General features: G+C 33.3%; 1 pseudogene; it reads left to right on the top strand.

Annotated features, from left to right (window-relative positions):
* Nucleotides 1-18,966: 18,966 nt before the first annotated feature.
* On the top strand, nt 18,967-22,003 carry LOC114175477 (annotated as a pseudogene).
* The last annotated feature ends 4,897 nt before the right edge of the window (nt 22,004-26,900 follow it).

Below are 26,900 nucleotides of genomic sequence, written 5' to 3' on the forward strand. Positions count from 1 at the left end.
AAAGGAGCTCGGCCTATTGGCGTAAATTGGGTGTACAAGAAGAAAATAAACGCCGAAGGAGAAGTTGAGCGATATAAAACTCGACTCGTAGTGAAGGGGTACAAGCAGAAGGAAGGAATAGACTATGATGAAGTATTCGCTCCAGTGACGAGGATGGAAACAATCAGGTTGTTGATTTCCTTAGCAGCTCAACACAGATGGACAATCCTGCAGATGGATGTGAAGTCAGCATTTCTGAATGGATTCTTGGAGGAGGAAGTATATGTTGAACAGCCACTTGGATACATGCGAAGAGGCGAAGAGAAGAAAGTCCTAAGATTGAAGAAGGCACTTTATGGCCTGAAGCAAGCTCTACGAGCATGGAATGAAGAATCGACACTTACTTGAAGAAGAATGGGTATGAGCAGTGCCCTTATGAACATGCTCTTTACATAAAGAAGAAAGGAGAAGATGTGATGTTCATTGCCCTCTATGTTGATGACCTTATCTTCACGGGGAATATTGCTGAGCTGATGGAAGCATTTAAAGAAGTGATGAAGAAGGAATTCGAGATGACCGACTTAGGTCTTATGAAGTATTTCCTTGGTTTGGAAGTCATTCAAGGGAAAGATGGTATCTTTGTGTCGCAGGAAAGGTATGCTAAGGAGGTCTTGAAGAAGTTTAAGATGACGAGTTGCAACCCGGTTTCCACCCCTATGGAACCGGGGACAAAACTTTCTAAGTATGCAAATGGAGACCGAGTTGATGCGAGCAAATACCGAAGTCTGATTGGAAGTCTCAGGTATCTTACAAATACCAGACCAGATTTAATGCTGAGTGTTGGAATAGCAAGTAGGTATATGGAGGAACCGAGGTATACTCATTAGAAGGCCCTAAAGAGAATTCTAAGGTATGTGAGAGGAACTGTGTCACTTGGTCTGATGTATACTAGGACAGATGACTATCGACTAGTCGGCTACTCAAACAGTGATTGGTGTGGAGATGTTGATGACCAGAAAAGAACGTCTGGATATGTATTCTTCATGGGGAGCACGACGTTCACCTGGCTTTCAAAGAAACAATCCATTGTAACACTGTCAACATGTGAAGCAGAGTACGTTGCAGCATTCTAGAGTGTCTGCCATGCAGTTTAGCTTAGAAACCTTCTAAGCAAATTGGAATTGAAGCAAGAAAAAGGACTATGATTCAAGTTGATAACAAGTCGGCCATTGAATTGGCAAAGGACCCAGAGAAGCAAGCACATTGATGTTCGTTTTCACTTCATCCGAGAATAAGTGAAAGAAGGAAATGTAGAGTTGGAGCATGTCGAAAGTCGAGCACAAACTATAGATATGTTTACAAAGTCGCTGTCATCCTCTCTGTTCGAGAACAATAAGATGATACTCGGAATGAAGGACAAGAAGAGCATTTAAGTTTACGGGGGGTTTTGTTAGGTAAACTTAAATGTGGGTAGTTGGAAGTTGCTATATTAATTGTCTAGGAGATTGCAAAAGTTTGAGAGTGGGTCTAGCTATGATTAAGCATGCAATAGAGTTCATTAATTGTGAGTTAGGTAATAGTTATATTTAATGAATGTAATTAAAGGGTCATATCCAAAGGCCTATAAAAGGACCATGTAGTGCTTCGTTTCAAACACAACAAATCTGAATACAAAGAGTGTTTATCCAGAGAAACTTGTTTGTCAACAAATCTTACCGACTTGTATTTGCTGGGATGTTTGAGTACTCCATTGAATCAGCTCTTCCTTCCCCCAACGCTTGTTGTGCTTACCCTATCACATTCGAAACTAGTGGTTGATCCCATGCAAATTTTGGAAGATGCTCCGAATCTTCGCTCGTTGTCTCTACTTGCGGAATCCTACCTGGGACGAACCATTGTTTGCACGTCTGAAAGCTTTTCTCAACTTTGTGTCTTGAGAGTTTGGAAGTTGGAGCAATTAGAGGAATGGAAAATAGAGCAGAAAGCACTTCCCTCTCTGAGACAACTGGAGATTCGATTATGTCCGCGCATGAAAGTACTTCCAGATGGATTAAATCATGTTACCAGTCTTCTTGAGTTGAAGTTGACAAACATGTCAATGGAAATTAAAACTGAAAAGCACAACATTCCGCGGAACTGTGAAGTCCACAGAGATGATTCCGTCCAATAGTGAGTTACCTCCCTTTATTCTTCCTTCGTTTTCTTTCTCTTTCAGCTCACTAATTGGTTCACTAATGCAAAAATTTACTATGTTTGGCAGTGAGGAGCAGTTTGTCTACACTGGTTGATTGAAGGTACGTTTGGTTTTTCTCGTTGAAGTCTTTTCTTGAAAGAATCTGTACCTTTACATGCATATATATATATATATATATATATATATATATATATATATATATATATATATATATATATATATATATATATATATATATATATATATATTTTCTACCGTGTAATCCAAACTTTGACTGTGGGAGTTGCTTTATAGGCAGCAAGAATTTGCACCAACGCATGTTCAGAAAGAGTTGGTGGAAGCAAATTCAAGTTGTTTACCGTAATGTACTACGATGAAAAGCACCGAAGACCGTTTGTAAATTGTAAGTACAAATAAAGAATACAAAATTATCTAGAGAGTGTCTAATATTAGTGTTAAGACTACTTAAATGATAAGATCACATGTAATTAGATTGGAGAGCAAGAATTTGACACGTCACTCTTTCTATTATCATTTGACATTATCCTTCTCTATCATTCACTTTCATTTTTTTTCAAAAATATAAAAATTTACTTTTCATAACATTATTTTAAACTTATAAAAGTCATTAAATGTCAACCAACATTTTTCCGATTAGATTGTGTCTTTTAGTTTTTTTTTTTCGTTTCCTTAGTTCTACGTTTAAAGAGATCTATGTATATGTTATTTACATTGTATTAAAATCATAATTATGTACGGCACCTTCTGCGTTGCTTTTTTTCGTTATTATTCTTGTATTTTATTTTTGTTATTTTTGAACAAACCCAACATAATTTTTACTTTGTAGATAGTAAAGAAATGGAGTATAGGATGAGATCTTTCGAGGTGCATAAGGAAATTCTATAAACATTGTTGATGAATTTAGTGCTTTGGTGAAAAGATACCACACTTATATCAATTTTGTATTTTTTTTATCTTATTTAAAAAAAATTATGACTAAATTTTTGGTATAACTTTTCACACAACAAAAAAATTACGTAGGTGTACTTATAAATGTTTATATTTTTAATTGAGTCTTTACGAAAAAAAATTGCATTCTATTAAATGAACAAAATATTTTATTTTTTTGAAGTACTGTTTCATTTGATTTTGCTTCAATGAGATTGTGTAGTCATTATTTTGATCTTCACATAACTCATCAATAACTTTATTTCTTCTCTCTTTAATTTCGACCAACTCTTTAATCAACTATCCCTTACGAAGGAGAGGAGCGGGTTAATAGACCAAGGGTCTTTCTTCCTACTCCTCCAAACATTTCTTCTGCACCTTCAAAATTTCCTTAAATTCCCAATAAACCCTTTGACTATTTAAGAAAATTCACGGACATCACACCCCCAAAATTACTTTCAGATGTTGATTTTCAAAAGTCAAAATATATCATAGGAAGTCGACTTCTGTAAGTCAAAATATATTACAGGAAGTTGACTTCTGTAAGTCAAAATATATCATAGGAAGTCGACTTCTGTAAGTCAAAATATATCACCGGAATTCAACTTCCGGAAGTCAAAATATATCACCGGAAGTCAACTTCTGGAAGTCAAAATATATCACCGAAAGTCGACTTCCGGAAGTCAAAATATATCACCGAAAATCGACTTCCGGAAGTCAAAATATATCACCGGTGTTGGGTATTGGGCTCCCTTCTTATGTGGAGAAAAGGCCCAAAACTTGAAAAGTTCATGTCTCACTTAACCTAGTGGAGAGGGGCTATAAAATAAAGAGAGAGACAGAACAATAGAGTCAGAACACACTGAAAGCCCTAACACATAGAGGGAGAGGTAGAGGGAAAATTCTATTCACGTTTTTCACAGAGCTGACACAGTAGAATCGGCGTTGCGGATTCGTTCACCGTTGGATCAGGCTGAAATTTTTACAGCAGGTTCGGAACTCATTGCTCTTCCTTCTGACCTGTCGGATCTTTGATACGAGGTCTGAGTTGGAAGATATTAATTTCACACTGCAACAGTGATATTATAGGTTTTCCTCTCTTGTTCTTCTCTATTTTGAAAGCTTTGTTGCTTTGTTATTTGGTTGGGTGTTGGCACTAATTTGTGCTATTGATTGAGACTCTTTTGTACTCTTGTTGATCATCGTGGAGCTATTTCTTTGGTTTGGACGACTCGTGGTTTTTACCCTTGATTTGAGGGGTTTTCCACGTTAAAAATCTTGGTGCCTTTATTTGTGCTTTTGATGATTTATTATTGCTGCTCTTTGATTATTGCTCCTCATAGATTCTTGCAAGTTAGGGGAAATTATATCCGCTGCATTCTCTGGTATATTGTTTGTTGTTGTTTTCCCCATCAGAGTGGTATCAGAGCTCTTGGTTGGGCTATATTTACTTGCTTGAATGATGGAGGCAAATGCAAAGATGGTTGCTTTGAATGGTACAAATTATCATTTGTGGAAGGACAAGATGAAAGATTTATTATTTGTCAAGAAATTGCATCTTCCAGTCTTTACTACACAGAAGCCAGATTCTATGTCTGAAGAAGAATGAGACTTTGAGCACCAACAGGTATGTGGTTTTATTTGGCAATATGTTGAAGATAATGTTTATAATCATATTGTTAATGAGACACATGCCAGAGCTTTGTGGGAGAAGATTGAGTCTTTGTATGCTTCTAAGTCAGGCAATAATAAATTGTATTTGTTAAATTGCTTGATGAATTTGAGGTACAGGGAGAATTCTTCTATTTCTGATCACTTAAATGAGTTTCAAGGGCTCCTAGATCAATTGTCAGGAATGGACATAAAGTTTGACGACGAAGTTATGGGATTATGGTTGCTTAATACTATACCAGAGTCTTGGGAGGTATTTCGGGTTTCAATTACGAACTCTGCCTCGAATGGTGTTGTTTCTTTTCAGATGGCAAAAAGCGGTGCTCTTAATGAAGAGATGAGAAGGAAGGCACATGGTTCTTCATCTCAGTCTGAGATGCTTGTTACAGAAGCTATGGGGAGAAGTTAGAAAAAGGAACATAAAGGTGGTAGAGAGAAGAGTAGGAGCAAGTCCAAGTCAAGATACAAGAATTTAGAGTGTCATTTTTGTCATAAAACTGGGCACATTCAGAAATATTATTTTAAGTGGAAAAAGGAGAACAAAGACAAGAAGGGCAAACAGAGAGAGAATGACCATGATGATGATGATCGTGTCACTACTGCTACAGATGGTGATCTTGTTCTTCTTCGTGACTTTGAGTCCGTTAATCTTGTATCTGATGAGAGCATGTGGATTATTGATAGTGGTGCTATACTGCATGTTACACCTAGGAAGGAATTCTTCACATCTTACACTTCTGGTGATTTTGGAGTGTTGAAGATGGGTAATGATGGTGAGTCTAAAGTGATTGGTGTTGGTGATGTTTGCCTGCAAACCAACATGGGAGTGCAGTTGTTTCTTAAAGGAGTCAAACATGCTCCGGATGTCCGTTTTAATTTAATCTCTGTGCAATTGCTTGATGATTGTGGTTATGACAATCACTTTGGTTCTAGTAAATGGAAGCTCACTAAAGGTAACTTGGTTATGGCCAGAGGGGAGAAACAATCTAAATTGTACTGGACTAAAGCTTTGGTTGCTAAAGACAATGTGAATGCTATGTATATGGAAGCATCTTTGTGGCACCGGAGGCTTGGTCATATAAGTGAAAAAGGGCTTAACTGCTTAGCTAAAAAGGATGTGCTTATGGGATTGAGGAATGCAGAATTGGAGAAATGTTCTCATTGCATGGTTGGTAAACAAACCAGAGTATCTTTTAAGAAGCATCCTCCATCAAGGAAGTCAGAATTGCTTGAATTGGTGCATTCTGACGTTTGTGGCCCATTAAAGGTAAATTCATTTAGTGGTGCACTTTACTTTGTTACTTTTATTGATGATTGTTCCAGGAAGCTATGGGTCTATACTCTTCAGCGGAAAGATCAAGTACTTGAAAAGTTCAAGGAATTTCATGCTATGGTTGAGAGGCAATCAAGCAAGAAGCTGAAATGCATCCATAGTGATAATGGTGGTGAGTATCGTGGACCTTTTGATGTTTATTGCAGGCAGCATGGTATTAGACACGAGAAGACTCCTCCTAAGACTCCTCAGTTGAATGGTCTAGCGGAGAGGATGAACAGGGCCTTGGTTGAAAGAGTTACATGTATGCTTTCGGAAGTAAAGTTGCCTAAGCACTTTTGGGGAGAGACATTGCTTGCAGCTGTGCATGTTATTAATCTCAGTCCCGCAGTTGCTTTGAATACTGAGGTGCCAGACAAAATTTGGTTTGGTAAGAATGTTAGCTATGATCATTTGCGTATCTTTGGTTGTAGGGCATTTGTTCATGTTCCTAAGGATGAAAGATCCAAGTTAGATAAAAAGATAAGGCAATGTATCTTTATTGGCTATGGTGAGGATGAATTTGGCTACAGGTTTTATGATCTTGTTGAGAAGAAGCTTGTTAGAAGCCGTGATGTACAATTCATGGAAGACCAGACCATTGAAGACATTGATAAGGTGGAGAAGACCACACCCGAGAAAGACAGTAATCTCACTGATGGTAATCCGATGAGGTTGCCCGCTCACAATTTGGAGAATGTTGAAACGGAAGCTCAAGACAATGAGCAACATGATGATGTTGATGATGATCTTGGTGATATACCTGAATCACCTCAAGTCCAACTCAGGAGGTCTAATAGACAGAAACAACCTTCTACAAGGTATTCTTGTGATGAGTACATAACCTTGACTGACGGTGGAGAACCTGAGTGTTTTGAAGAGGCTTTGGATAGTGAAGAGAAGAAACAGTGGCTGGATGCAATGCAAGATGAGATGAAATCTTTGCATGATAATCACACTTACGACTTGGTGAAATTGCCTAAGGGCAAAAGGGCATTGGAAACTAGGTGGATTTTCAGGGTGAAACAAGATTCAAATTCTACGCTTCCAAGGTACAAGGCCAGATTAGTGGTGAAAGGTTTCAGACAGAAAAAGGGTGTTGATTTCAATGAGATTTTCTCACCTGTGGTGAAAATGTCATCCATCAGAACTGTGCTAAGTTTAGTTGCTACTCTTGATTTGGAGGTTGAGCAGATGGATGTGAAGACAACTTTCCTTCATGGTAATTTGGAGGAAGAGATATACATGAAGCAACCTGATGGTTTTCTTGTTAAAGGCAAGGAAGATTATGTGTGTAGACTAAGGAAGAGTTTATACGGTTTGAAGCAGGCCCCAAGGCAATGGTATAAGAAGTTTGAGTCTTTTATGTGTGAGCAAGGTTACAAGAAGACTACTTCTGATCATTGTGTCTTTGTTAAAAGTTTTTCTAATGATGACTTTATTATCCTGTTATTATATGTTGATGACATGCTTATTGTTGGGAAAGATATTTCCAAAATTGACAGGTTAAAGAAGACACTTGGCGAGTCTTTTGCCATGAAAGACTTGGGAGCTGCTAAAAGGATTCTTGGCATACATATCTCACGTGATAAGAGAGAAAAGAAGATTTATCTATCACAAGAGCAATACATTAGAAAGGTGTTGCAGAGATTCCAGATGGAAAATGCTAAAGTTGTGAGTACTCCTCTTGCTACTCATTTTAAACTGAGTGTTAAACAGAGTCCTTCAAATGAAGTTGAGAAGACCAATATGAGTAGAGTTCCTTATGCATCTGCGGTGGGCAGTTTGATGTAAGCGATGGTGTGTATAAGACCAGATATTGCACATGCTGTTGGTACAGTTAGTCGATTTTTGTCAAACCCAGGTAGAGAGCATTGAAATGCTGTGAAATGGATTTTGAGGTATCTTCATGGTACAGTTAATATGAAGCTTTGTTTTGGAGGTGATAAACCTACTTTGATGGGTTACTCAGACTCAGATATGGCTGGGGACATTGATTCCAGAAAGTCCACTTCGGGCTATTTGATAAAGTTTGCAGGGGGAGTTGTGGCTTGGCAATCAAGACTACAGAGGTGTGTAGCGTTGTCTACTACAGAGGCAGAGTTCATTGCTATTACTGAAGCATGCAAGGAGTTGTTATGGTTGAAGAAATTCTTGCAGGAGCTTGGTTTTAGGCAAGATAACTATTCATTGTTCTTTGATAGCCAAAGTGCAATCCATCTTGGTAAGAATCCAACTTTTCATTCTAGATCCAAACATATTGATGTGAGGTATCATTGGATACGTGATGCTTTGGATGCTAAGTTGTTGGAGTTGGAAAAGGTTCATACAGATGATAATGGTGCTGATATGATGACTAAAGCATTGCCAAGAGGGAAGTTTGAAGTTTGTTGTGAGATCGCCGGTTTGGCGGTTATCTCCACATAGTTGTGAGGGGGAGATTTGTTGGGTATTGGGCTCCCCTCCTATGTGGAGAAAATGCCCAAAACATGAAAAACCCATGTCTCACTTAACCTAGTGGAGAGGGGCTATAAAATAAAGAGAGAGACAGAACAATAGAGTCAGAACACACTGAAAGCCCTGACACATAGAGGGAGAGGTAGAGGGAAAATTCTGTTCACGTTTTTCATAGAGCTGTCACAATAGAATCGACGCTGCGGATTCGTTCACCGTTGGATCAGGCTGAAATTTTTACAGCAGGTTCGGAACTCATTGCTCTTCATTCTGACCGGTCAGATTTTTGATCCGAGGTCTGAGTTGGGAGATATTAATTTCGCACTGCAGTAGTGATATTATAGGTTTTCCTCTCTTGTTCTTCTCTATTTTGAAAGCTTTGTTGCTTTGTTATTTAGTTGGGTGTTGGCACTAATTTGTGCTATTGATTGAGACTCTTTTGTACTCTTGTTGATCATAGTGGAGCTATTTCTTTGGTCTGGACGACTCGTGATTTTTACTTTGATTTGAGGGGTTTTCCACGTTAAAAATCTTGGTGCCTTTATTTGTGCTTTTGGTGATTTATTATTGTTGTTCTTTGATTATTGCTCCTCATAGATTTTTGCAAGTTAGGGGAAATTATATTCGCTGCATTCTCTGGTATATTGTTTGCTGTTGTTTTCCCCATCAACCGGAAGTGAACTTCCGGAAGTCAAAAAACATTACGGAAGTCGACTTCCGGAAGTCATACCGAAAATCAACTTCTGGAAATGAAAAAATTAATTTTATTTTAAATATCTTTAATTATTTTTCAAATTAATGTTTTCTAACTTTTATTTTATTTTATTTTTTAAAACACATTAAAAATATTAAAAACTATAAAATATTAAGAATTAAAAATATTTAAAATAGAATTAATTTTTTGACTTCCAGAAGTTGACTTCCGGTAATGTTTTCTGACTTCTGGTAATAATATTTGACTTTTGGAAGTCGACTTCCGGTGATACATTTTGACATCCAGAAGTCGACTTCCGATGATACATTTTGACTTTCGGAAGTCGACTTCCGGTGATATATTTTGACTTCCGAAAGTCGATTTTCGGTGATATATTTTAACTTCCGAAAGTTAACTTTCGGTGATATATTTTGACTTTCGGAAGTCATATAATTTGACTTCTGGAAGTCAACATCCGAAAGTAATTTTGGGGGTGTGGTATCCGTGGGTTTCTTAAATGGTCAAAGGGTTTTTTTAGAATTTTAAGAAATTTTGGAGGTGTAAAAGAAATTTTGGAAATGCAAGAAGAAAGACTCCTAAACTTAACCTGCAAAATACGAGTTTCAATAAGGGGACTTCTCCCTCCACCTCCAAACATTTATTCTGTACCCCAAATTTATTTTGTACCCCAAAAATTTATGTAATGGTAAAAAGTGAAAAAAGTAACTTTCTCTCTCTGCATTTATCCCTCTTCCAATTCAATTTCTTTATAAAATGAAACAAGCCCAAGCACATTCTTCATTCGCATTGACCGTACTATGCACAACAAGTACTCCTCCATTGCCTTTTTTTTATTAAGTAAGAAAAAAGTGATGTATATGGAAACATGGCGCCAGTTCTTTCACATGCCTATGGAGGTAAAGCAGCAATATGCAAACTCCCCAAAAACTTATGAAGGCTATGGTAGCACGCTTGGAATCGAGAAAGGTGTCATTCTTGATTGGAGTGATTACTATTTTCTTCATCCGTAATCCAAAAAAACAAAAAAAATGAAACGGATATCAAGATCCGTTTCATAATTTCCTGAAACGGATCTCGACATCCGTAATAAAAAAACAAAACAAAAACAATACGAAAGATGTCTACATCTGTTTCACATTTTTCTGAAACGGATCTCGAACAGACAACATTCCAATAATAACAACATCATTAAAGTGGAAAGTGGAAAGAATACTAACCTACAAGAGAAGAGAAAAGCTTTTAGAAACTTCAACCAGTATGGAATGAGCTTGGAACAGTGACCTTCAGAGAAGGAAAGCAGGGATCATCACTGCAGAGAACACGTTCAAATGAAAGAGATGGAAACTAGGGGATCACTGGAAAGAAACAGAGAGAAGAAGAAGAGAACAGAAACAAAAAAGAAGCAGAGAAGAAGAAAAGAATGGAAGCAGAAGGAAATAACGGAACATAAATATTGAAGGTGTAGCACTACAGTAATAAAAGCAAACCAGCCATAGTAAATTTTGTTTTAATTCTTCAATCATTGAGACAGATAAAATATTTATTAGGGTCAAAATGATAATTTTGAAAGATACAGAAGAATGTTTGGGGTGTAAAGAGAAGCACCTTTCAACAAAATGAAGGAAGTACGATACGATCGAATATTTTCTTAAGATCATTTTCATTCTCACAATAAACCTTTCAAGAACAAATGTATGGAGAATCGTACCATTTTTTATCTTGAACCATAACGTAGATTCTTGAAATGCTAACTTTGATGTGAAAAAAAAAAAAAAAAACTCTTGTTTTTCTATCTCTTACGAGATTGATTCCGTCAATGATATTTAAGATATTGAGCTTAATAAGATATTTATTATTTGAGTACTAGATTTCTCTTTTTATCTGCAAAGCAAATGTTAGTTGTTATAAAATATTAATTGTTAATAAAAGAAGTTGTACTCATAACTTTTTTATTATCTATTCTAATATATATATACCAAATCAATTTTATTTCTCTAAAATATTAATAATGAAAGTTTTGAGTACTTGATAATCTGAAAGATGTGAAAGTTTGATTCTTTATGAGTGTTTAAAAATGACGAGATTTTGAAGTTGTTTGATTGTAAATTAGTTTCCCTCCTACAAAAATTCTATCTTTTTATTTGAAAAAAAAATGTGTACTGATGAGATTTATTAAGAGTTAAAATTTATTGACACATTTTATTTTTTTAATTTTATAAAAAAATCCTTATACATTTTAAGATGATGTTTATTAAAGAATTAATTTGAAATAAGATTTCCAACACTAAAAACTGAAACTATTAGTCCTATGATGTTTTATGCTAAAATAACAATCATTTTTTCTTATGAGATTAATGTGAAAACTAAATTATTCTAATTATCAGAATTCATTATTAGTTTTCTGAAAATTAGTTTTAAAATAATTAACTTATTCATATATATCAAAAGAATTAAATGTATATATATATATATATATATATATATATATATATATATATATATATATATATATAATATAATATAATAGTAGCGTACACACAGGCGTTATCGCGCCTGTGTATACGTATTTTTTAGATATGAATAATAATATTTTAGTAGGTGATAATAATGTAATGTTATTAAATTAATATATAAAATAAATTTATATTTATTAAAAATGAAGTGAAATGTTATAAATAAAGTGAAATGAATAGAAAAGTTAATTGTTGATAAATAAAAAAAAATAAGATAAACAATTTTATAAAAAAATAGGTAAAAATAACCATTAATTTTAAAAAATAATAAATAATTATATTATAAAAGGTAGAATTAGTATTATGAGATGTGAATACAAAAGAGGGAATGTCTTTATTATTATTATAGATAATCTATTACTTATTATTAAAAGAAGCATTATACTATTACACGTGTGAAGCATTCGGTCTATTAACTTTTTTTATTCTGAACAAAACTATTTTTTCCCGCTTATTACAATTTTTTTCCCGCTCCATCTCTGCACACCTTTTCTTTTCTCTCTGCATTACCCTTTCTTCTTCCTTCTCAGTTTGGCCAGTCCATTTCTCTTCCCGTTCTTTTTACTCTCATTCCTCTTACCCTTCTTTCTCTGTTTCGTAACTTTCTTCCATTTATTTTTATTCTAATTTTTATTGACTTTGTGTTGTTTCTTCATTTTCATGGACATTTTCTATTGTTTTTTGTGTAGGTTATTCAGGTACTGGGATTCTTGCATCGTCGTTTCTGGAAGCTCTACAATCTCGTGACTCATTAATGGTGATGGTGAGCACTAAAAGAAATTGGATTGTAGTCAGTAATGTCCATATTTATGACATTTCCTTTATCATATAGAAGCATTCTCAAAGGGTTTAAGAGCTTTATTGTCATCATTACCTTCTGCTTCCAATGTTTATTTCTCCTTAAATGTATAATGAATTCACAACCTATTCAAGTTAAACGTTTCTTTTCTATGTTTTTTTTGGCATTTCTCTGTGCTCAGAACAAATTGTTGCATAATCCAAATTGATGTTGCACATAGGCATTTTTTTATATCTTTTACCACTGAAATTTGATGTTGCACACACTAAAATTCTTTTATTTTCCCAGATAAATATTAAAGAGGTTTTATCATAATCATTTGCAATATACTTCATGAGGATTAGTTTATTATCTTAGAAAGGTGACTACTAGGGTGGATATGGATTGGATTTTTAATGATCCAATCCACATCCATTTTAGATCTAAATAATTGGATTAGACTTTCGATCCAAATCCATTTTTCAAGCAAAAGTAGTTTGAATTTTTTTAAAATCCATATCCAAATATTTGGATCAAGATTTAAATCCAATCCAAATATTTGGATCAAGTTCAAAATCCAGAATCCACTTTTTATAAAAGAAATAAATTGAATTTTTTAAAACTTATGTCATTAAGGCCAACACGACTCAGTTCGTACAGGTCGTTAGGCACGACCCGTTTGAGTCGTCATGCCGACCCATAGATGTGTCAATTTGGCCCAGCCCACAGGGCTTGGCCCTGGCCCATGTGGGCTAAGGCCAAAAAAGCCCACACTGAAAAAAGCCACCATCAAAGAAGTCCACAAGACCAAAAATCCTACAAAAGCCCTATGGGTCAGAGTCAACCCATGGGCTTTCATCTTCAACATGAAAAATATATTATTTTTTAAAATAGATCAGGATAAGCACGACGACCCGAATAGGTCGGACGACCTGGACATGCCTTACGAAACGGACGGGCCCAACGACCCGAACGAGCCCCGACGACCTGGACGAGCCTGACGATCCGAACGGGCGCGACGACTCAAACGGGTCTGATAACCCGGATGGGATCGACAACCTGGACGACACAAACGGGCCCGATGACCCAAACGACCCAGACGTGCCCGATAACCCGGGCAGGCTCGACTACCCGAACGGGCCTTACGACCCGGACAGACCTGTTAGGGTTTTCGGGTCAGCCTTACCCGTTAGGGTCATCGGGCCCACCTGATCCGTTCGGTTCTACGAGCCCGCTTCACCCATTCGGGTCATCGAGCTCGCTTTGCTCGTTCGGATCTCCGAACCTGCCTGGCCCGTTTGGATCTTCGAACCTGCCTGGCCCGTTCGGGTCTTCAAGCTCACTTGGCCCGTTCGGGTCTTCGGACCTATTTGGCCCGTTCGGGTCTTCAAGCCTACTTGTCTCGTCGGGTCATTGGGCCCGCCTGGCCCGTTCGGGTCATTAGGCTCACTCGAATTTTCCATATCGTTGGGCCCGATCGACTTGTTCGGTTTGTCGGGCTCGCCTAGCCTGTTCATATCTTTAGGCCCGCCCAACCTCTTATGGTCGTCGGGCCTGCCCGATCTGTATAGGTCATCGAGCAAGGCCCCTCCAAGTCTGAATTTAGCCTAGTCCATCTCAACCTTTAGTCTAACTCAACTAAAAATTTGGATTGGATTTTTTGGATTATCCATATTTAAAAATCTTGATTTATAAAATGGATATCCAATCCATAAAATATATAAAATGTAGATTGGATTGAAATCTAGATCCATTAAATGGATTTTAAATGGATTGGATTTTTAATAAAATGGATTATAAATGGATTGGATTGGAGCAAAAGTGGATTGGATCAAGAAAATTAGATTTTTTGCCCACCCCTAGTGACTACCTTTGCAGATTGCTATTTAGTTAGAAGAAGAAAAGTGTAAAGGTTGCATGATATATAAATGGACCAACCGAATAACAAAAAACAAGAAGCAAAAGTTGCACGATCAAAAAGGAAATTTATTTTAATGGCAAAGCAATTTCCTAAAAGGACTACATCAAAAGAAAACAAGTTATTATCATATCAAAGCAAAGGTAATTATCTTTTTCATTTAGATCGTTCTTTAACTTAACAATTATTAAATACTTTTCTTTCATAGTTTTCATCTAACTCTCTTCCTTTTTTTAAATTTATTAGGAATACAATTGAGATATTTAGATGTTGGTACCTCTTCAAATCCCCATAACATGAAGGATAGAGCCTTAAATGATATATCTTCCCTGATTATAAACAACAGTTCTGAACCAATCCACCTTCACAGTCCAAATACAAACGTTCATACGCAACCAAGAAATACTTTAACAAAGAAATTGAGAACAACAACAACCAATTCCATTCAAGTTAATCTCATGAATAAGTTTGGCAACACAAACTCAGTATCACAATGGCAATCAGCAACAAGAGACGGAATAGATGGTGTTACCCTGAATCAAAATGTGTCTACTACAATTCAAGATAATGATGGTAAGATAATAAAAACCTATTTACAAATCCATATAAATAGTATGCACCTATAATTATATATTATGTAAATTTAATCATTTGATGATGATATCTTTCCTAACAAATTTTTTAATGTGGATTGAATGACAGATGGTGAATCATTATATGAGCAAGGTTATATAAGGGGTATTGATCGTGATTATGCTAATATGAATGATGTTTGTTTGAATTCAACTGTTGCAAAAGTTATTATTGTATAGAAGCCCAATAATGTTATATATAACAAATTTATATTGTAGGATTATTTATAATATTTAATTTATGCAGAATATTATGACATTGGAGATCCTGTATATGTATGCAAAGAATGTGGAGCTTACATGTGGCTTCCGGAAAGAATTAAAAAAAAAATCCAAGCACTAGAAATCCAAAGTTTTTTCTTTGTTGTGGTAATGGGAATGTTCAACTCCCACTTTTAAAGGAGCCCCCTAATCTTCTGCAACATCTATTGTTTGACAAGAACTCAAGTCAAAGCAAGAATTTTCAAAAGAACATTCGGTTATATAACATGATTTTTTCCTTTACTTCACCAGGAGCAAAATTAGATAAATCCTTCAATAATGGAAAAGGGCCACCTACTTTTAGAATACAAGGTCAATCATGTCATTTTATTGGTAGTTTGTTACCTATGCTTGGTAATGCTCCTAAATTTGCACAATTTTACATATATGACACAGAACATGAAATTCAGAATAGGCTTGGAGGTGCAAGGTTATAAATTCAAAATCAGCTTTTTAATTTCAATACTATATTACACATTCACTTTATAAAACTTTACACTAATGATTTACTTGAATTCCATTTTTTTTAATGTACAAGTTTGAAAATTCTCTTGATCCACATATTGTCGTCAATTTAAAAGACATGATTGATGAACATAATGTTTTTGCTAAGTCTTTTAGAATGGCAAAGGAAAGGTTTGCTTCCTTTGCTAAAAATGATTTGAGATTAAAACTAATATCTGATAGAAAAACATATGGGAGAATTTATAACTTACCCACTGTGTCTGAGGTAGCTGCACTTATAGTTGGAGATGTTGACAATCCATTAAATAGACATATTATCCTTGAGAGACGGAGTGGTAAACTCCAAAGAATAAATGAACTACATGCAAGCTATTTAGGCTTACAATATCCACTTCTATTTTCGTACGGTGAGGATGGATATAGACATGATGTACAACACAAAGATAAACAACTTTCACAGCCAAGAAAGAGAAATAGGGTAACAATAAGAGAGTTTCTTTGTTTCAGATTGCAAACTAGAAGTGGTGAGGCAAAAACATTACTGAGTTCACGAAGGCTTTTTCAAGAATTTATTGTTGATGGGTATAGCATGATGGAGTCATAAAGATTATGCTATATCAAGACTCACCAAAAGCAATTGAGAGTTGAAAAATATTCTACTTTGAACTCTTTTCATGGTCAAAATCAATCTCAACCATCAAATATTGGAAAACGAGTCATCTTACCTTCTACTTTTGTAGGAAGTAGAAGATACATGGATCAATTGTATTTTGATGGCATGACAATATGTAGTTATGTGGGATTCCCAGACTTATTCTTGACTTTTACATGTAATCCACAATGGCCAGAAATACAAAGGGTTTTAAGACCAATGAATCTAAGTGCTCAAGACAGGCCTGATATAGTATCTAGAGTTTTTAAAATAAAGCTTGATGAATTGCTAAGTGACTTTAAACTGAATGAAATTTTTGGAAAAGTGCTTGCGTGTAAGTTAAATTTCTCTCATTATTAAATTTCCTATTGTAACTAGCTTCATTAACACTTCATTATTTGAACTTAAATGCCTTAACCAATTAACATTCATTCTTTACAGATATATACACTATTGAATTCCAGAAAAGGGGTTTGCCTCATTGATAATGTTAATTTTTACCATTATCCAAGCTATATTTCATTAGCAAAATCATCTCTTCCAAAGCATTTAACCTACTTAATCCTCAATTTTACCTTACTTTTGTAAATAAATACATTGTGGGTTACATTGATCCAAATATATCACTAATCCCCATTTTTGTGTCCTTTTTGTAGATGGGAAGCTTTGTTCCAAAAATCCAGACTAATGAGTGACCCGGAATAGCAAAGAGAGAAGAAAAATGTCAACAGGAAGCGCCTGGCGACGCGAAGCCAGCGCCAAGCGGAACAGACCGCCAGCTACGTGCCAGCCAAGCGCCAGACAGGCGCTACTGTTAGTCACCGCCTGGCGGCACTTGGTCACCGCCGGGCGGTAGCGGGAAGACTTGCCCCCTGTTTGGTGGCTTGCGCCTGGCGGTGAGACCTTTCCGCCAGGCGCCTGTTTTCGCTTATGTGTCAAGTGACCCTTTTTCTTCTGTTTTCGCGGAGGGAAACTCATCTTTGGTATTTTGGAGGCACGAAGAACACATTTGGAGAGCTTGGAGGAGTGCTAGGGCTCGTGGGAACAGCTCCATCTTCCTCCTTGTATCTCTTTCTCTCCCTTTTCTTCCATTTTTAAGCTTGAGCTCTCCATGGCAATGGAGAGCTAAACCCATTTTTGTTGGGGTTAGATGTAGCCACGAAACTCTTGTGTAAATGCAAATGTTTTGATTTTATATATGACTCTTTCATTAATTGCTAGTCTTCTTATTTCTTCACTTAAAGCTTGCATTGATTTAGCCATCTCTTGCATGATTTTTGGTTCATTGGGTGTGGAAATATCTTTTGAAACCTAGATTTGAAATAAGAAAACTCAATGGAGCTTGTACCTAGGAATAGGGCTTGACCCATTGGTTGCATTAAAACCTTTGTGCATAAAGCAAATTTGCTTATTAAGAGTTCAAGGAATTGACTTTTAATAAGGAAATTTAGGCTCAATTCATTAAGGAATTAGGGTTTGAGTAATATTGTGGGTTGGCATTAGCATATTAATGAAGAGGATGTTAAATTGTAGTTGCATGAGAGCATAGTTGGTGAATTCTAACCCCGGCAATATCAAGTCATATCATTTCTAATCTTTTCCATTCACTAAGTGCCTTTAACTTCCAAAGTTCAATTTTAATTATTTATGCAAAGTTTAACTTCATACGTTGAAACTCAAAATATGGATTTATTCGTTAGTTTAAATTAGTCACTAATTTCGCAAATATTTAGTATACACGAGTCTCTTGGGAAACGATATCCCGGTCTTACCGGTTACTACTTGCGCGACTTGGTACACTTGCCAAAGTCATAACAAATGCTCACATACTTTTATTCTTACATCCTTCAAGTAAGTATCCTAGCCCTGAAGATATCAATAAAATAATCTCAGCAGAGATACCAGACCAACAAAAGGATCCATTATTATATGAGTGTGTGAAGAATCATATGATGCATGGACCATGTGGATTAAATAATAGGGCTTCACCATGCATGAAAAATGGTCGATGTTCTAAATTTTTTCCAAAAAACTTTCAAGCAACGATAATTGTTGATCAAGATGGATATCCTTTGTATAGGAGGAGAAATGATGAAAATATCATAGAGAAAAATGGTACATTTCTTGACAACCGTTTTGTTGTCCCTTATAATGCAAAGTTGTTACTTAAGTACAGAGCGCATATTAATGTTGAATGGTGCAACCAAAGCATGTCAATAAAATACTTATTTAAGTATATTAACAAGGGATATGACAGGATAACAGCTGCTATTGTTTCCCCAAAAGTTGAAGGTGACTTAAAAATTCAAAACATTGATGAGGTAAAACATTATCTCGATTGTAGGTATGTTTCTCCATGTGAAGCCTGTTGGAGAATTTTTTCTTTTCCAATTCATGGAAGGACACCAGTAGTTGAAAGATTGTATTTTCATCTACCAAATGAGCAATCTGTGTTTTTCAATGATGAAGAGGACATGGATTCATTGCTTTCTAAACTAAGTGTAAAGGAATCAATGTTTACATCATGGATGCAAGCAAATGAAATCTACAATGAAGGAAAAAATCTTACATATACAGAGTTTGTGACAAAGTTTGTTTATGTTTCTAAGAATAGATGTTGGCAACCAAGGAAGCAAGGCTACACTATTGGAAGACTAAATTGGATCCCACCAAGTGCTGGTGAATTGTTTTACTTAAGAATGATGTTGGCTGTAGTTAAAGGACCATGTAGCTACAAAGAAATTAGAACTATTTCTGGAATTGAATATCCTACCTTTCGAGAAGCTTGCTTTGCAATGGGATTTCTTCATGATGATACAGAGTACATTGAAGCTATCAAAGAAGCTAGCAAGTGGGGATCTGGTCACTAACTTAGAAAATTATTTGTCACAATGTTGATTTCTAATAGTATTAATAAACCTGAGCATGTTTGGGAACATACATGGCCTTGCTTAGTGGATGATATTTTACATTATCAAAGAAGATTAACAGGAAATCAAGGTACACATCTTTTCAATAATCTTACTTTAATGTAGCAAATTGCTTAATTATTCTAACTTTGGGATTAGAATGTTAATCTTATTGATGAATCTAAATCATAGACTTGCAGCTAAATGATGATGAATTACAAAACTTAGCCCTATTGCAAATTGAGGATCTATTGCAACTTAATAGAAAAAGTTTAAGAGATTATCCTCCAATGCCACTACCAAAAGATGTTGTGAGAACTAAAGTTGGAAATAAATTAATCCATGCTGAAAGAGATTACAACAAAGAACAATTAACAGATGAATTTCGATGTTTATTAACTTCTCTTACAGGTTATACTTTACTTTATAATCGTTACATATGTAAAGTAATATTTAACTAATGAATTAATACTAACAGAAATATTTAAATTTTGCTCATTTATATTTTATTTTTTTTGCAGATGAACAAAAGTGTGCATTTGATATAATTATGAATGTTGTTAACTTACAAAGTGGAGGCCTCTTTTTTCTTTATGGCTATGGAGGAACCGGAAAAACTTTTGTGTGGAAGACACTAGCCTCTGCATTGCGCTCAAAAGGTGATATTGTTTTAACCGTAGCATCAAGTGGCATAGCATCTTTGTTATTACCAGGAGGGAGAACTGCTCACTCAAAGTTTGCAATCCCTGTTCCTACTTTGCAAAACTCAACTTGCAACGTTAATCGAGGTAGTGAATTAGCAGAGCTCCTAAAAGTTAGCAAACTTATTATTTGGGATGAAGCTCCAATGACACATAAGTTTTGCTTTGAGGCACTAGACAAAAGTCTTAGAGATATCATGAGTTCATCAAATCATGCACAAAGTCCATTTGGTGGCAAGGTTGTGGTATTTGGAGGTGACTTTAGACAAATTATGCCAGTCATTCCAAGGGGTAGTAGATATGATATTGTTAATGCTTCTATCAATTCCTCTTATCTTTGGCAATATTGTCAAGTATTGAAACTGACAAAAAACGTGAGACTTCAAAGTCATGCCAGTAACTCAAATCTAAAGGACCTTACACAATTTGCAGAATGGTTATTGTTTATAGGAGATGGAAATCTATCTGATCCAAATGATGGCTATGTAGAGATACACATTCCTGATGAATTTCTCATCACTAATTTCATTGATCCTATTCAAGCAATTGTTCAGTCTACATATCCAAACATAGTTGAGAATTTTAAAAATGAGAAGTTTCTAGAGTCAAGATCTATATTGGCATCAAATATTGAGACTATTGATGAGATTAATGATTACATTCTTTCATTAATTCCTAGTGATGAGAAGGAGTACTTAAGCTCTGACTCAGTTGATATGTCTGATATAGTTGATAACTCCCCACTAGAGACAATTACTCCAGAATTCCTTAACAAGTTAAAGACATCTGGTCTTCCAAATCATAACATCAAATTAAAGAGTGGAACTCCAATTATGTTATTGAGGAATTTAGATCAATCAGAAGGACTCTGTAATGGAACTAGACTAATAGTCACAAGGCTTGCAAATCATGTTATTGAAGCAAAAATCATTTCTGGGAAGAATATTGGAAATTTAATTTACATTCCACGAATGTCATTGTCTCCCTCCCAGTCACCTTGGCCTTTCAAGCTTATTAGAAGGCAATTTCCTATAATTGTTTCATATGCTATGACTATTAATAAGTCTCAAGGACAATCACTTAAAGCAATAGGATTATACTTGCCTAAACCTGTATTCAGTCATGGACAACTATATGTGACATTTTCTAGAGTGCAAAGCAAGTAAGGTCTGAAAATTTTAATCCATGATAAAGAGGGAAAACCTTTAAAAACAACTATCAATGTTGTTTTTAAAGAAATTTTTCAAAATTTATCCTCAGTTGTAATCTTATTAATTGTTTTATTCATGGCATATTTATGTGCAATTACTAATTGGATTTTTTTTTATCAATATATAGACATGAAGGCTTCAACCTAAAGGTTGACATATAAGATGATTTTTTGTGCAAAAGTGGAAGTTCAAGTTTATGTAAGTTTAGAACTTTATATATTAATCATTGTTTTATCTAATTGCTAATGTTTTATTCTATTATTACTCATTATATGTTTTCTTAGTTGTTTTATTATACTTAATATACTTTTCAAATATACTTTAAATATTTAGTGACATTCTCTCTTTTCTTTTTCATGAATATCTTACCTCTTTGTCATACCAAAAATTTTTATTTTCAGAGATACATCTTCAAGATTAACATAGAAGGTGATTTTCCCTTTTAAGAAGATATGAGTTCAAGTCCAAGTTTTGTAAGTTTAGTTCAAACTTCTACTTAGATACCAATCATTGTCATATCTAATTACTAAAGTTTTATCTTATTATACTCATTATACATTTTCTTGGTTGTTTGTTTATACTTAATATATTTTTCAAATATGTTTTAGATAATTGGTGATATTTTTTTTTTTCACAATAGTCATTTATTATATCAATAATTTTTATTTTCAGGTACATCTTCAAGATTGACATAGAAGATGGATTTTTGTGAGAAGATTCAAGTTCAAATTTTGATAAATTTAGTTAAAACTTCTACTTATATACTAATGTGGTATCTAATTACTAAAGTTTTATTTTATTAATACTTAACTGCTTATACAAATTATTTTTAGGAATAACTTTTAGCTTTTAAGGGATTTTTTTGAAATATATGCACATTTATGTGCATATTATTATTTAGAATTTCAATGTTTACTTGAAACTTCTTCCTTTAATTTTAAAGTTTTCAAAAATATCAATCTAAGTATAACTTTTATATTATAAATTGTAATTTATAATTTTCACATAATTAATACATGTTAAAAGTAACAATTAAAATTCTTGAAATTATTTTATAACAAAATTAAATAATTAATAAAATATTAATTAAAATATTTATGTATATTTATATATAAATACAAAACAGACAACTTTACCCGTGCGAACGCACGAGTGTCGTGCTAGTATAATATAAAGGAATCATCGTGAATTACAAATTTTCTATTCATGTAAATAAAATTATTTTTCAGAATTTTTTAATAAAGTTGACGTTACGAAATATTCAATTTATTTGTTAAAATATAATTTTAAACTTAATTTAATTTTATAAAATTAATTTTAAATATGAAATCTACTTTATTTATATATTATGAAATTAATTTATTTCTAATCTTTTAATCTTATCTTGTAAGCAAATGAATTTTTATATATAAATAGCTCAAATTAGAAAAGAAACTTTTCCAAATGTCGTCACTAAGAAATATATAGTGTATCTTGTCAAGAAAGAAACATATATAACAGAGGTTCAAACACTCTGTTATCGCTTCAAAATAATAAACTAAATTTACGAGAAAAATATGACATTACTCGAAATATTTGAGGTTGAATTAACATGCACGTCCACCGGCCTAGATAGGACAATTAACAATCTTGTCTAAGTACATGCATAGTCAACAAAAAATCAATGATAATTTACAATCATAATTGTATTTTCACGCATTGAAATTTCTCGTTGTTATCATTATTATACTTGATATATGGCAATGACGCAAGTGACAAAAGTTATATATAGAATGCATTTTTCTTTTTTTTAATTTAGACTTTCAATTATACTTCTTGTTAAAATTATTATTCATTATAATCATACAACTGTTATCGTCTTGTCCTTAATTATTTATCAAGTTGACTATTTTCAATGACAACTAATTAATAATTATCCTACTTCACATCATATAATATAACGAATATAATTAAAAAAATTACTAACATCCTTTGAATTAATACATAATTTATGTAAATACATAAATAAAGTCAACATATAAATTACGAAAAACGTAATTAAAATATTAAAGTTCGATTAAAAATGTGTTAAAGATCTTGTAAATATATACTTACAATATATCCTAAAGTGTTACAAAGATTATGCAAAATACTTTGTCCACATAGTGTTGGTGTATAATTCAATGCTTCAAAGTTTAATAGTTCTGACTCGTTGAAAAATTATAACATATTTACGTAAATTAACATGATTTTATAAATAATAAGTAATTAATACATTGGTGTATAGGTTAATTATAGTATATGACTTTATTCAAAAACCTTTATAATGTTTAGCTTTAATAATGATAGTTATCCATTGTATCACGTAGTAATTGTACGTATAATCTCTACTATTTGTGTTTCACGTAACAATGAAAGTGAACATAATTAAATCAATCAATTGACATATAAAAGTGAACAAATAACGGAATTAAAACATATTTAACTACATCGACATGAATTTTTATGATTTTTCATTTAACTTACCGTTTAATACGTTACATTTGTAGTGAACACAAAAAATATAAAAACATCGATTAGAGTGCATCATCACATTATGTAATGTAACACTAACTGAATTGATGTAAAATATGGAATTTTCTTACAGGTACAATACTTAAAGTATGTAAGTATGTAAGGAGTTTCATGCGCAAGGAACCAAATTACACAATAGTATGATCTTGCAACCAACGAGTAGTTTTTAATGACATAATGTTAGAAATTTAAGCGTGAGTCAAAGTCTCACATTGATTAAAAATGAAAAAATAGAACATTATTCGATCTCTTTGTTCTCCCATCTCCCATCTTCATTTCTCAATCAGTCTTTTTCTTTTTTTTACTTTTATATTTTATTAATGGTTTGTTGTAAAAAAACTTTATGACCAGATACAAAATTTTAATCCATTTATTATCCAAGGTCCATCAAATTAGTTTTAATTTTCTTTTTAAATATATAAATAATGTATATATACATATATATATATATATATATATATATATATATATATATAATTTAATAAAAATAATATAATAATATATAAATACAAATTTAAAATATATATTAAAATTAAAAATCATGGGAGAGCCATGGCTCCCCTTGGTCATAAACAAGGTCTGTTGTTGCTTGTAGGACATGTAAACTTATGACTCATGAAAACTCCAGACCGTAAATTTATGTTGGATATTTCTACAAATTTGACATAAAAGCGCAATATTATGTCAGTTCATACCTGATTTGGTGTAAAAAAGTCTGTAACCAATAAAAAAACTACATTTAAATGAGCATTTTTTAGCTTATTTCAGTTTGTCTAGCATGTGAAATGGAAAATGTTGATAAATGGAAGAAGAATTAGTAAACAAGGAAGCCCAACTTAAAAAAGAGGTTAGGCCACACCGGAAGAAGAACTTTGTACAGGTTCAAGGGTATTCAATACCTCTTCAGTACCAAATGAAAAAGCAATATTAGCGAACAAACCTCAACAGCCAAGCAAAGACAACAAGTACACATAAATGAATCCCCAAGTCACCACCATTTCGACGTTGGAGATTAAATCCTATCTCGCAAAAGTGTTTTCGATGTGTTCGCACAATGAAAAATGTAGAGGAACCCTGTTCTGATATATAGAAACACATGTACGTTGAACATCTTTTGTCTTAAGTAATGTAGATGATTTACATCAAACATTGTAGTGTTTGACGTAAAATGATTTGCTTTATGTCAAACAAAAGCATGTTTGACATAAATGACTTCATTTTGTTTACAAAAATGGTACCACAATTTTTTTACGCGGGCTTACTCGTTTTTAGACACAATTTTGGTGACATAAATGCTTATTTTTGTGTTAGTGAATGTAAAATGCGATGAAAAAATTAATCTAAGGTACAAAATACATGATATTTAAGTATGTGTTTAGAAAGAATTGTGTACCCGGTATAAATGAAGGATCCACCTGCCTGCCGTTCTTAAAGTGCGTCGAAGACAATACTATTATCTTTCTAGTAGGTTATTGTAAACGTATTTGACTATAGTTTTTATGTCATAAAAGAACTTAGTAATGGGGTATCAGTTTTATATCCTTACCAACAGGGGGTAGAGACCTCTCAACAAGTTACTGAATAGTCACGTCCATTGTAGACCATTCACTTAACAATCCAACCCATCTTAGATCATTCATCATAAATCCAAAATTATGTATTATCTATAAAATTAATAAAGTTTAAACCCTCGAAATGTCCTCATTTTATTCCAAAATATCAATTGGGTCTTCAGATTTTAAGTCGTCTCAATTGAGTCCTCATTTTTTAAAATGTGTTCGAATTTGGTGATTTTCGTTAGTCCGTACTAAAGACGTTAACTTTGTGTCACGTGTCAACTCCTGATTTTTTTTATTTTTCTTAATTTAAAAAAATATTTGGAGAAAAAAAATAGGTTTAAAAATTTTATATTTGAATTTATAAAATTGTTATTTTTAAACCAACTCTAACATTTGTATAGAAATTATTTAAGACAATTTTGTAACAAGTTAAAATAAATATATTTTAAAATTTTAAAACAAAATATGAATAAAGTTTAATGTCAAATATAAATTTAAGTAAACTTAATATTATTAAAATATTTAATAAAAATATAAATTTTAATGAAAATATCATTATAACATTTATATAAAAGTTAAATTTAATCTGAATTTGGAGGGGATAAAATTGAAAAATTTTAAAAAAATTTGGGACTAAAATGGAATCAAAATACCAAATATATAGGCCAAATTGAGATTCAGACAATGGCTTGACACATGACATAAATAATTTAAAAAAAAATCAAAAAAATTTAAGAAAGGAGGAGCTGATAGTTCTAATTAGGGATGACAACGGGGCGGGACGGGGACAAGTTTCGTTATCCCATACCCATCCCCGCATCAAAAATTCATCCCCATCCCCATATCCAAACCCAACGGGTATCAAACTTTTGTCTCATCCCCATCCCCACCAGGTAACGGATATAATCTCATACCCATACCCGTACCCGTGTTCTAACTAATATTAATTTTTATAAAAGAAAAAAAATTACGGTAAAGAAAACATAATATTATCAAATATTTAATATTAGGAGGATGATTGTTTCTTCCATATCAAATACTTTAAAATAAATTATAATTGTCTACATTTTAGATTAGAATACCAAATAAAATTTTATGAGAACCAAAACATTTATTAAATTTGTAAACTACAACATTGATGAACTTAGTTGATAAAATTAAAAAATATTTCAAAAAAATATAAAAGGAAAACAAATATTCAAATTAAAATATATTTTAAATGTTTGTTTACTTCAATTATTTAAATTCTAATGAATCTCTTTTTTTATACACTAATAAAAGTTATAATACGTCACTTGATCAAAATGACACAAAGAACAAATAATAAATATAATAATAAAATTTTGACATAGATTTATATCTTTTGAACTTCAATATATGTTGGATAGTGACAAAAAAAATATTCATAGCAATTACATTAAACTTTTATATTGTAGTAAATAAAAGTTATTTATACAATTAAAGTGAAAAAATTA

This window comes from Vigna unguiculata, chromosome 3 (assembly GCF_004118075.2).
Source record: "Vigna unguiculata cultivar IT97K-499-35 chromosome 3, ASM411807v1, whole genome shotgun sequence".
NCBI classification, from domain to species: Eukaryota; Viridiplantae; Streptophyta; class Magnoliopsida; order Fabales; family Fabaceae; genus Vigna; species Vigna unguiculata.